Here is an 11,507-nt window from a genome sequence, read left to right on the forward strand (position 1 = left end):
CACCAAGCGGATAATAATTTACTAAATTTATCAGCTGTTTCGAAGATTGCAAGTTTTTGCAAATTTTGCAAACTGCTCAGAATTTTTGCTGCTGGATGTTCTTATGTGAAGAATACAAAAATACTCCTACCAAATTTACCTATCAGAAAGTCAGAATGGCGTAAGTTGCACGTTTTTACTGGTTTTGCATTCAATAACTTCCTTCAATTTTATCCGCTATGATTATTTTATTCTCTGGCTGCTAGTACTTACTGGAAAATTTTATGAATAGACCGATTATGACAGCAACTTTTTTTTGATTTAAGTAAGAGTTTCGTTTTTAATAAACACCACGTATTTACTTAAATATGGTAGAAAAATATGACTATATTTTTATGCACAAAAATTCAAAACTCCAAGGAAATAGAGTGTGGTTTTTCGACATAATTGAGCTGCAGTACTGTGTCTTGACAAAAATGTATCAAAAATGTCAATGTAGTACCAATGTACTTTTGGCTTCCAAAGTGTACCAAAAAAGTACAATTTTACCATCAATTTCATCACTGGTACATACTAGGGGAATTCGCTCTTATGTGTATTCGTTGTATGTTGTGTAATCGTAACTGCATGAGCGTGTGATTTGTTGTTGCTAGCGGTACATCAAATATACATGCAACAACAACCACACGCTCGTCCAGTTACACTTACGCAGGATACAGCGAATACACTGAAGCGCGAATACCACTACTATGTACACACATACTATCCCTGCAGGAAAACCGCGGACTGGTGCATACAATTTCTAGTTCCGTACAAGATCTTTATCGCCAAAAACGAACTAGTCCGATAGGAACTAGATCCCCACCAGTTCAAAATCAGCGAAATGTGGGAATTTTTAAAAAACTATTTTATTTCTCTTTTTTCATTAGAAATCTATATCTAAATTGACGAATTTAGAACTGGTTCGAAATTATAGAAAAAGGGACGCAGAACGAACTAGATCTTATCTGTCGAAATTAAAACTAATTCGAAACTATCGAAAAAGGGATGCAGCGGGGGGCTTGTTTACTTTACATAGATATGTGTTTGGCGGCTTTTTCGTTCAAATGGACTTTCATTCTGCACTTCGTAGATGGTATTTCATAGTTTGGTAATACAAAACAAAACTTTGTGTTAACATATTAACATCTTGGGGCCATCTGGAATCTAAGAAATAACAGCGAGCACCTCTGCAAACTCAGCTACAGCTAAAGGTATGTAAACGTATATTTCTTACAATCATTCAAACAAATATAATTTCAAATTGAAAACACATTTCTTCCAAAATAACTTAAAATCGCATACACGGAAGAACCAAAAAGATTGAAAAATCATGATACTTTTTTCTTTCGTCTGTCGCTTTTAGAATTGGTTCGGAACTATAGAATTTAGGACTAGTTCGGAACTATTGAAAAAGGGATGCAGTGGGGGGCAATTGACACTTCCTAGGACATCGCCGTGTTAAATTCGCCAGTTGCTTGCATGCAAAAGAGATTTAACGCGAACCAGTACTGGGTCTAAATGTACTAGAAGCGCAACAGTTCAGAACTAGAGATTTTCCCCACAGGGTATGTCCACACATACGTACATGATATGAATTGATGGGCATACTTGAGTACTTTTGTATTTGATGACGTTTTCTTTTCTCGAAAAAAAATTTCACCTTCTTATGTGGCAACATTATCAGAGTGCAAAATTTTAAAGAAAGAGCACGCAATATTTGTTTACAGGGACGATGTCACAATGCATCTTTTTCGCATTGGGACGATCGGCGCCATACGAATGCGTTACGTTAGTTATGAAATACAATATTCATGTGAAGATGCTGGGAAAAGAACACGAAAACTTGACAACCCTGACACAGGGCAGAAATAATGCAACATTATTTCGAGAAAAGAAAACGCTATAAGATACCAGTTTGGGTACTAACCTGCAGTGAAACCCCAAACTAGTCAGGAGAAATACTAGTTTACAACTAGAATTTCCTGACAGAAACCGAACTAGTTCGAAAATGTCCAGACTTGTACCAAGTACAAAACGATTTATGTATTCGTGTCCTGTTTTATTTGACTTCGACAGTTGAATACAATAGAGTACACAAAATATTATAACTTTTATTTGGCTTTATTGTAAACCGTTAAAGCGTGTACCATACTTGTTAAATAATGATTAATATTCATAATGATTATTAATTAAAGCGTGTTTTCAATGATTAACATATAATTACTTAAAAAAATTGAATTACATCATTAGTNAATTATTGAATTATTTATTTATTTTATTCTTATCCAAATCTCAAATTTCAAACATTAATTATTACTTTTATAAATTTTTAATGAATTGCATTTATTTTAATGACAACTTTTATTTTTATTTAGTTCACTCAAAAATGAACTAAAGTATGCATTTTATTTTTAACTAAAATGTTTTCTTTTGTTTTCTTTTTAATAGCATTTAATGAAAAATGCATTTGATATCATGTTCGAAAGTTTGAAATATTTATGTATTTTATTTTGCTTTTAATTAATACTCAAAAAATTTAACACTAATTATTAGCAAATCTAAGGCTGCTAAATGAAAATATGTAATATATTAAAGTGGTTTTGGTCCATAATTGGACTAGTATTTTTCTGTCTATTTTGAACTAGTATGAGCGATATTTCTGACCGAAATCTGACAATTGCCATCTCGTAGGACATCCCCATGTTAAAAATACCAGTTGATTGTATGGAAAAAAGAGAGTTGGCTAACTAGTTGGGCATGCGGTTCATACTAGTTGTGAGGTAGTTTACAACTAGTACATTTGACTACAGGGTACATACTCAAATACTTAATATTTGGAGATGTCTAAATATTCAAGTAAACAAAACCTAGGTATTGAGGACATGGGCGTAGCCATGTAGGGGCAGGGGGGTGCTCGAGCCCTGCTAACTTTAAAATTTTCCTTATATATCTGTGTTCGTATGGAAAAGTAGCTTATCCCGAAAGGCTGACTTTAATATACATAAATCGGCATTTGCAGTATACGATTGCGAATGACTCGATGGCGCTGAGCCGTTGAACAACTTTTAGCAAATAAACGTGCAAGAAATAGTTCCGATACTAGCAAGTCAATATTCTTATTAAGTCTCATCAAAAAATTCCGTGTCGTTCAAAGAATAAAAGGAATGCCGCATTATACTAAAGCCAACCTTTCGACATAAGCTACTTTTCCATACGAACACAGATATATATAAAATAGTACCCTGAAATGCCAGCTTAATAGGGTCGACCCCCCTAAATTTTATTCTAGCTACGCCGATGATTGAGGATTTGCTAAATACTCAAATAAAAAAAATTTAGTATTTAGGAGTTGGTAAATACTAAAGTAAAAAATACTTTGCCTTTTAAGAGCTGTTAGATGCTGAAATAAAGGCGTTAAATAATCTAGTCCAAAGTACTCGGGTACGCTAAAGTAAAGGCACTAAATACTCTAGTCTAATATACTCGGGTCCTTTGGAGATGCGAAATACTCTCACTAAAGTACTAAGGTATTTATTACATCGCTAAATACTTACAAACTAAATACTTTATGATTTAGGAAAAATTGAATCAGGACCATTTCGAGATTTTCGGGACTACTTCGCGATTTCCGGGGCTATTTCATGATTTTCGGGACTATTTCGAACTTGTCGTTATATTTATCGATCTTGATATCGATATATTTATAGATAAATTTAATGATTTTGCATTCGTTGTTGTTGTTGTTGTTGTTGTAGCGGCACTACTAAGCCCCGCCATTTTCGGGTCTACGTTCAATCATTGTCGTCGAGCTCAACTAACGGGAGGCCCAGGAAACGAGCTGTTTCGATGGGTTCGGACCAGAGGGAGAGGGGTGTTAGTTGAGTCGGATTGAGCTGGCATGTAAAGAGGTGGTTGGTGTCGTGGGGGGACTCTCCACATGCCGGGCACTCATTGGGGATATTGGGGTCGAGTCTGGACAGGTAGCTGTTAAGGCGGCTACAGTATCCAGACCGTAATTGAGCCAGGGTAACGCGGGTCTCTCGTGGCAGTTGAAGCTCCGTCTCTTCTACAAGTGGTGATTGGGCTCGTATTACGGCATTCATAGGTCGAGAGTCGAGGTAAGTGGTAACTGACTCTCCATGAATGTCGTTTATGGCTCGTCTGTATGTCGTCGGGTCCAATGGTTGGTCTATGTACTGTTGGACTGCGTCGTTGTACGCGAATAGGTGCCCCCTGACGTGCCTGGGCGGAGGCTCCTCCTGAAGCAACGGTCTGTTAGGGTGTTCACTTCTGTGACACCCCACCAGAAATTGCTTACAGAGCATTTTGTTGTGTTCCCTTACGGGGAGCACTTGGGCCTCGCTGTGCAGGTGGTGCTCAGGCGTCATCAGAAGGCACCCAGTCGCTGTCCGGAGTGCGGCGTTCTGACAAGTCTGTAGCTTCGTCCACTGCGTCCAACTAGTCCCCGGCGTCCAAACTGGCGCAGCATAGTTTAGAACCGGCCGGCCAATTGCCTTGTATGTTGCCAGCAACGTTTCTTTGTCTTTGCCCCAAGTGCTGCCGGCGAGCGACTTGAGGACCTTGTTGCGGCTCTGTACTTTATTGACAATTGCGGTTGTGTGCGTGGAGTAGGAAAGCAGGCTATCGAAGGTGACCCCTAAGATTTTTGGGTTGTTTACAGTCGGTATTGGTGTGCCATCGACGTGTATACCTAACTCTAGCCTGACCTCCTTCGTCCAGGTGGTGAAGAGGGTCGCCGTTGATTTCGTTGGGGAGAGTGTTAGGCTCCTTGCAGTGAAGAAGCGAGAAAGGCTGGAGAGATAGTCGTTCACTTTTGAGCAGAGGTCATCAATTCCATTCCCGGACGCCAAAATCGAGCAATCGTCAGCGTATGAGATCAGGGAAACTCCCTCAGGTGGCTGAGGAAGTTTCGAGATGTAGAAGTTAAATAGTAAGGGGGAGAGAACACCACCTTGTGGAACCCCTTGTTTAATCCTTCTTGGTTTCGAGGTTTGATCTCGGAAGATTACTGACGACTGTCGACCACTCATATAATTCGCCGACCATCGCTTCAGTCCCTGTGGGAGTGAGGAGGCCTCGATGTCTTCTAGTAGCGTGGAATGACAGACGGTGTCAAACGCCTTTGACAAGTCCAGCGCTACTAGGACCGTTCTCTCACAGGGGCGGTTTGGATTAGGCCACGAGTTATTTGTGTGTTTATGGCGTTAAGTGCTGTTGTTGTGCTGTGCACTTTACCGAATCCGTGCTGGTGCTTAGCTGGGGTCAGGTGGCAAGTGAAGTATGGGAGTAGTAGGGCCTCAAGCGTCTTCGCGACCGGGGAAAGGAGCGTTATCGGGCGATAAGAGTCTCCTTTGTTGGCGGGCTTCCCCGGTTTCAGCAGTGGGACCACTCTTCCTGATTTCCACACATCAGGAATGATGAGAGTGGCCATGGACAGGTTGAGGACCTCCGTAAGGTAAGCTACTCCCTTAGGCCCTAAATGTTTTAGCATCAGCATGCAGATTCCGTCGGGTCCAATGGCTTTGGAGGCTTTCACCTTCCCGATGACCTCCTTCATTTCACAGCTGGTGAAAACAAGTGGTGCACTGTTTTTTGGCGGCTTGTGCAGCCTCCTGGTCACTCGGCGTTTGGCCTTGTCTACCGAAGGGTGCAGTGTGAATTGCCTACTAAAGTAGGCTGCGCATTTCTTCGGTTCCGACGAAGCGGGGTTGGGAGGTTTGCTGCTGCCCAGAGGAGCTTCTCGGAGCCGTGCAGGCTCTTCCGGTGTTGGGTGCGTTGCGCGAGCGGGTAGCCGTGGAGGCTGATTGTGCCGTTTGGCTTGAGCAGCAGGGAGCCACATAGCTTGTGGTCCACTCCCGGTGAGACCTAAGACCAGAGCAGGTTCTTAGGTGACTCCATCCGTTGCATGAGTTGCACCTAACCGAAGTGGAGTTTGGATGGAGTCGATTCTGGCAAACACAGCAGAAATACGTTTCACGCTCCATGGACGAACAATGATTGAGGGGTATCGCCGATCTAAGCGGGGTTAGGTCGCCGAAACAACAGCCCTTGGTCGGGTAAAAACCGAGTCATTCCGGTACGTAGAGCCGGCTGCCTTGGGAATGATTTTGCATTCGTTATTTTTATCGATTAAAACGATATGATTAACGATATAATAATCCATATTGTTACCGATATATTTATCGATATAATAATCGATGTTTTTATCAATAGGAAGAAGAAGATTTTTCGAAAAAAAAACGATATTTTTATTGATACATTTATCAATATTGTTATCGATGTTCTAATCGATTTTAATGAACGATATTTTTATTGATATACACATTTATCGATATATTTGGCCTCGAAAAAACCTAAATAGTCTCTAGAATCTCTGGAAACTTCGAAGTAGTCTCGAAAATCCCGAAATAGTCCCTAAAATATGGAAAATCCTGAAATAGTCTCAAAAATGCCGAAGTAGCCCCGAAAATACCGAAATATTTTTGTACGCGGTAGTTAGTGAAGCCAATGTTTCAATGTTCTTTTGTACGCGGTGTTGCGTTAGGCGAAACTAACTAAATACTTTAAGACTAATGGCCTTATTCATAAAAAGTAAAGTAGCTTTATAAAAGGTTTCTAAATTGAAAAATATATGAAAACGTCAATTTATAAAGCTCTTTAAACCTACTTAATTTTTTATAAATAAATGTGAAAATATGTAAATATTTACTTGCCTACTCGGTATTTAGTAACATCCAAAATACTTAAGTAAATAGTACTTTGGTACATGTTTGCTACAACATAAATACTTAAATACTTAGCACTTAATTTTTAGTAAATAAAATTTAACCCATCATTGGCATCAATAATGCAATCACCTGCAATGAATCAAATAATTTTTGTTTTAATTTTCTTGCTGAACTTTTTTTTGTGTTTCTTGAGGTTATCTTAGGTCTACGTTTCTTGCTTTAATTGTTTTATGTACAAGTTTTTTTGGTTTTCTATCAGACAAGATTAACCCTGAGGGCCAAATTCACAGTGCGTAGTTAACTCAGAATCAGCAGTTAACTACAGACTTTCAGTATTGTGAATTTGGCCCTGAAAAATAAAAATCATAAAATAATGATTAAAAATTATCGAAAAAAATTATAATCAAAGAGTAACGATAATTTTAAATCGAAAAAATAAAAATCATAAAATACTAATTAAAAATGATCGAAAAAATAAAAATCATAAAATAACGATTACAAATTATTGAAAAAAAACTAAAATTAAAGAATAACGATTATGTGTGATCGAAAAAATAAAAATCATAAAATAACGATTATGTAATGATTTTAAAATAAACCTCCTTCATGATAACGATTATTTTTGGTCCCTGTAATAAATAGAAATAAAAAATAATAGAAAGAAAATATTTTAGTTTTATTTTGGCCACTCCGAGTTAAGTTTTTAAATTGACCCGCGATGCAAATTTACACAGTTAGATCTACAGCGTGGCGACGAATAACTGTTACCCAGGTTTTTTTGAGAAATAGAAGAGTCCTTTATAGATTTTGCGAAAAAAGTATGTTATTGATAATTTTCCACAGATTTTACTTTAGTTGTATTAATTAGTTTTTAAATTTTAATCCTTATTTACATTTGCCAGCAGTGTAAACTTTGAGAGAAAAGTTCATTTGGCGGAAATGTAGATAAGGATTAAAATTTAAAAACTAACTAATACAACTAAAGTAAAATCTGTGGAAAATTAACAATAAAATACTTTTTTCGCAAAATTTATAAAGGACCCTTTTATTTCTCAAAAAAAACTGGGTAACAGTTATTCGTCGCCACGCTGTAATATTCACATTTAATTTTTTTACGAGCCTTGGGAATATTAAGAAATGTATCAGCAGGGGGTCCACCGTCACCAGTAAATTTTTGAAAGGGGTATACGAGAAAAAAAATCCATAATCTTCCCGAGGAAACCGCACTCAGAAAAAAGCAGAAAACAGTATCCTTATTTTAGAGCAGGGTTCGGAAATTCTCATTTATGATTATTCGTTTATCATGATCGATAATATTCCAAATCTATTTTAGCATTCTTTTATCGCGAGTGAGAAATGCAAATAAATTTATCATCTCTCACATTCGGAATGCGATGGACAAACAAATTTCCGCTCTTTTCATTCCCGATCGAAAAAAGCAAAGAAATTTCCTCTCACTCGAGTATGAGAAGTCCAAGCGTTGCCGATGTCGGCCTCTCATGAATGAGAAAAACGATGCAAGTAATCAATTCGCGATCACTCACGAAAAATTTTCAACGACGTTGTACGGGAGATATTTTTCGCGTTTGCTTTGGTTATGCATTTTGTTATGCATACAGCATACATACATATACATATGTTCATATGTATATGTAAGTAATGCAAGAAAATGCTTTTCGTTGGAAGAAATGTAGGAATAAGCACAAATGCGTTTATTTATTATATGTATCTAATAAATGGAACTTAGTGGGGATAAGATTAACTAATGAGAAAAGTGTGCGTCTAGTTAAGACTGAGAGTAACGAAAAGCAGAAAAAACAGTATAATTTTTTTATCTATTTTAAATGTTTTGATTCGCCATTATAAGGATATTAATAAGAAACCAAAAATATACACACGTTAATAGAATAAGAATATGTAAGTATGTATGTATTACTTAGAAGAAAACTCAATAAAAGAAAGGTCTGCATTTCATATCCATGCACACATACGTAGTATATACATATGTGTCTATATACATATAATGTATATAAGATACATAGTCGAGGAATCAGAGATTTCGCATATTTCCAACCCTGGTAACTTCCCAAGAATACCTGCATGAAGCTTCTTTGCGAAGAAGACGTCGTTAGATAGTCGAATTTGCCGCTCCCTCGTGGCTGCTGTTTCCTGGATCTCCATATTTAGATGAGTACATCCCAGGAGCGACTCTAGAGCACGTTCTTATGGTTCCAGTGACGGATAGATATGCCGATCTTTGCAATTTCTTAAGGTGAAGTATGGCAGTTTTTTGCATTGTCTTCTGCTACAACGCTATGGATGCATTGGACACAATCGGACGGACGATCATACGGTAGAGCCACTCAATCAGTCTTGAGCTCAGGCCCCATTTCCTTTCAAAAAGTCTCCTGCACGCCCACATGGTCCGTGGATATATGCTGAGGCCCTCATTGGCACACCAGTTTGAGACCACGCGAAGAGCTGCGTCAGAGACAGTACTACCGAATTTTCCCCTAAATATAATTGCAAGATCATCTGCGTATCCGATAACACCGTAACCACACTCATGTAGTCTGATTAGGAGGTCATCCACAACAAGTGAACAAAGCAAGGGAGAAAGGACCCCTCCCGGTGGGCAGCCTCTCATGGCTTTAATATTCCCTTGAGTATTGCTAAAGGACGATGAAATTTCACGCTTACGAAGCATAGCGTCGATCCAACCAACAGTAGTAGGGTCTAAGCCTCTTTGGGCCAGTGCCCTTGAGATAGATCCATAGGCAGTATTATCGAAAGCCCCCTCGATCCTACTAACCAGATACTGTAGGGCCGAATCCGTTGATTTCCTTTTAACATACGCGAATTGTGTGTGATGTAAGGGAGGAGAAGTGTTAAGTCTCTCCCTAATATGGAGGTCTAAGAGTCTCTCTAAAGTTTTGAGAGTGAAGGAAGTTAGCCTAATAGGTCTGTATGATTTAGCTAAGTCAAGGGGCCTGTTGCCCGATTTCGGAATAAATAAAACTAACACCTTCCTCCAAGCGTACGGTATGTATTCCAAAGCAATAATTAGCCCTAAATATACAGATCAGGGGATCAATTATATCCTCAATACTTCTCTGCAGTAGTGCTGGGAAGATCCTATCACCACCCGCTGCTTTGAAAGGTTCAAAAGACTTTACCGCCCACCATACCTTGTCCCTGTCAAAGATGGAGCCAGATCTGCTTTGACTTCTCACTCTAGGGAACCTGTGTTCCGAGGAGGCAGGGATCATCAGATCATGCTCCATCAAGGAGCCTGGAAAATGCACTTGAAGTAGGTGATTTAGAGTCTCCCTGTTATTATTTGTAAAGGTGCCATCTTGCCTCCTTAGGAGGCCTATCCCATTGGAAGACTCCTTTGATAAAATTTTATGCAGACGCGAGGCTTCAGGCAACGTTTCTATTGTTTCCCAATGTCGCCTCCATGAATCCCCATTCGAGCGCCTAATAATCTTGTTATAGGCAGTGAGACAGGCCTTATACTCGTCCCACTGAGGTGTCCGTTTAGCACTGTTGAAAAGCTTCCTGACAGTTTTGCGCTTGGCACCAATAAAAGCTGGCTACTAATAAAAGCTGGTATTTAAAAAAAATTGTTTTTAAATTTCTTGTTTTGAATCTCGTAAACTTTTTGTAATGGATTTTGCTAAAATTTTAAAATCAAAACTTATGGAGGCAAACTCTACGGGTCTAGGATACATGATTTTCTACGTTTTAGTCTATTTATAGAAACGTGGTATATTAAACAGTTTTTCTATTTGATTTTTTTTTATACCCGAGCGCACTTGTGCACAAGGGTATATTAATTTTGTTCACATAACGGTTGTTTGCAACAGCCAAAACCAATCGAGATAGATATAGACAAATGTATACATAAATGCTCAGAATGAATAGAGAAATCGATTAAGCCATGTCTGTCTGTCCGTCTGTCCGTCCGCCCGTGTACACGATAACTCGAGCAAAAATTGAGATATCTCAACAAAATTTGGTACGTAGGTTTCTGTTAATGCAAGGTATTGAAAATGGGCGAAATCGGACTGTAACCACGCCCACTTCCCATATAACGGTAATTTCCAGAAATACGAAAACTGCGATATTTTAGTAACTACTGAACATAATTAACTCAAAATTGATATTTACAATAATTTTCAGACGAAAAATAAGAATATTATGAATTTTTTTTTTGCACAGTTGTTGGGCCTTGATACAGCATACTAAATGGCCGAAAATTTAAAAAATCGGAGAATAACCACGCCAACATCCCATATAACGGTAATTTTCGGAAATACGAAAACTGCGATATTTGATAATTGATATTTACAACAATTTTCAGACGAAAAATAAGAATACTATGAATGTTTGGAAAATGGGCGTAGCCACGCCCACTTATGGTTACATGTGTATATCTTGGTAACCGCTGCACCAATTTCTTCCAAACTTGGCACAGTTGTTGGCCTTGGTACAGCATACTAAATGGCCGAAAATTTAAAAAATCGGAGAATAACCACGCCAACATCCCATATAACGGTAATTTTCGGAAATACGAAAACTGCGATATTTGATAATTGATATTTACAACAATTTTCAGACGAAAAATAAGAATACTATGAATGTTTGGAAAATGGGCGTAGCCACGCCCACTTATGGTTACATGTGTATATCTTGGTAACCGCTGCACCAATTTCTTCCAAACTTGGCACAGTT

General features: G+C 38.4%; 1 long non-coding RNA gene across 1 annotated transcript in view; it reads left to right on the forward strand.

Moving 5' to 3' along the window:
- The first annotated feature begins 642 nt into the window (after positions 1-642).
- The window catches only part of LOC108365063 (uncharacterized), a 21,795-nt gene continuing 10,930 nt past the window's right edge, over positions 643-11,507 (forward strand). The window contains exon 1 of the long non-coding RNA XR_001847873.1: positions 643-730. This is a non-coding gene — a long non-coding RNA (uncharacterized LOC108365063). The remainder of the gene's footprint in view (positions 731-11,507) is intronic.

This window comes from Rhagoletis zephyria, unplaced genomic scaffold, assembly GCF_001687245.7.
Source record: "Rhagoletis zephyria isolate East Lansing unplaced genomic scaffold, Rhagoletis_zephyria_1.1 Rzeph_scaffold_01762, whole genome shotgun sequence".
Classification (NCBI taxonomy): domain Eukaryota; kingdom Metazoa; phylum Arthropoda; class Insecta; order Diptera; family Tephritidae; genus Rhagoletis; species Rhagoletis zephyria.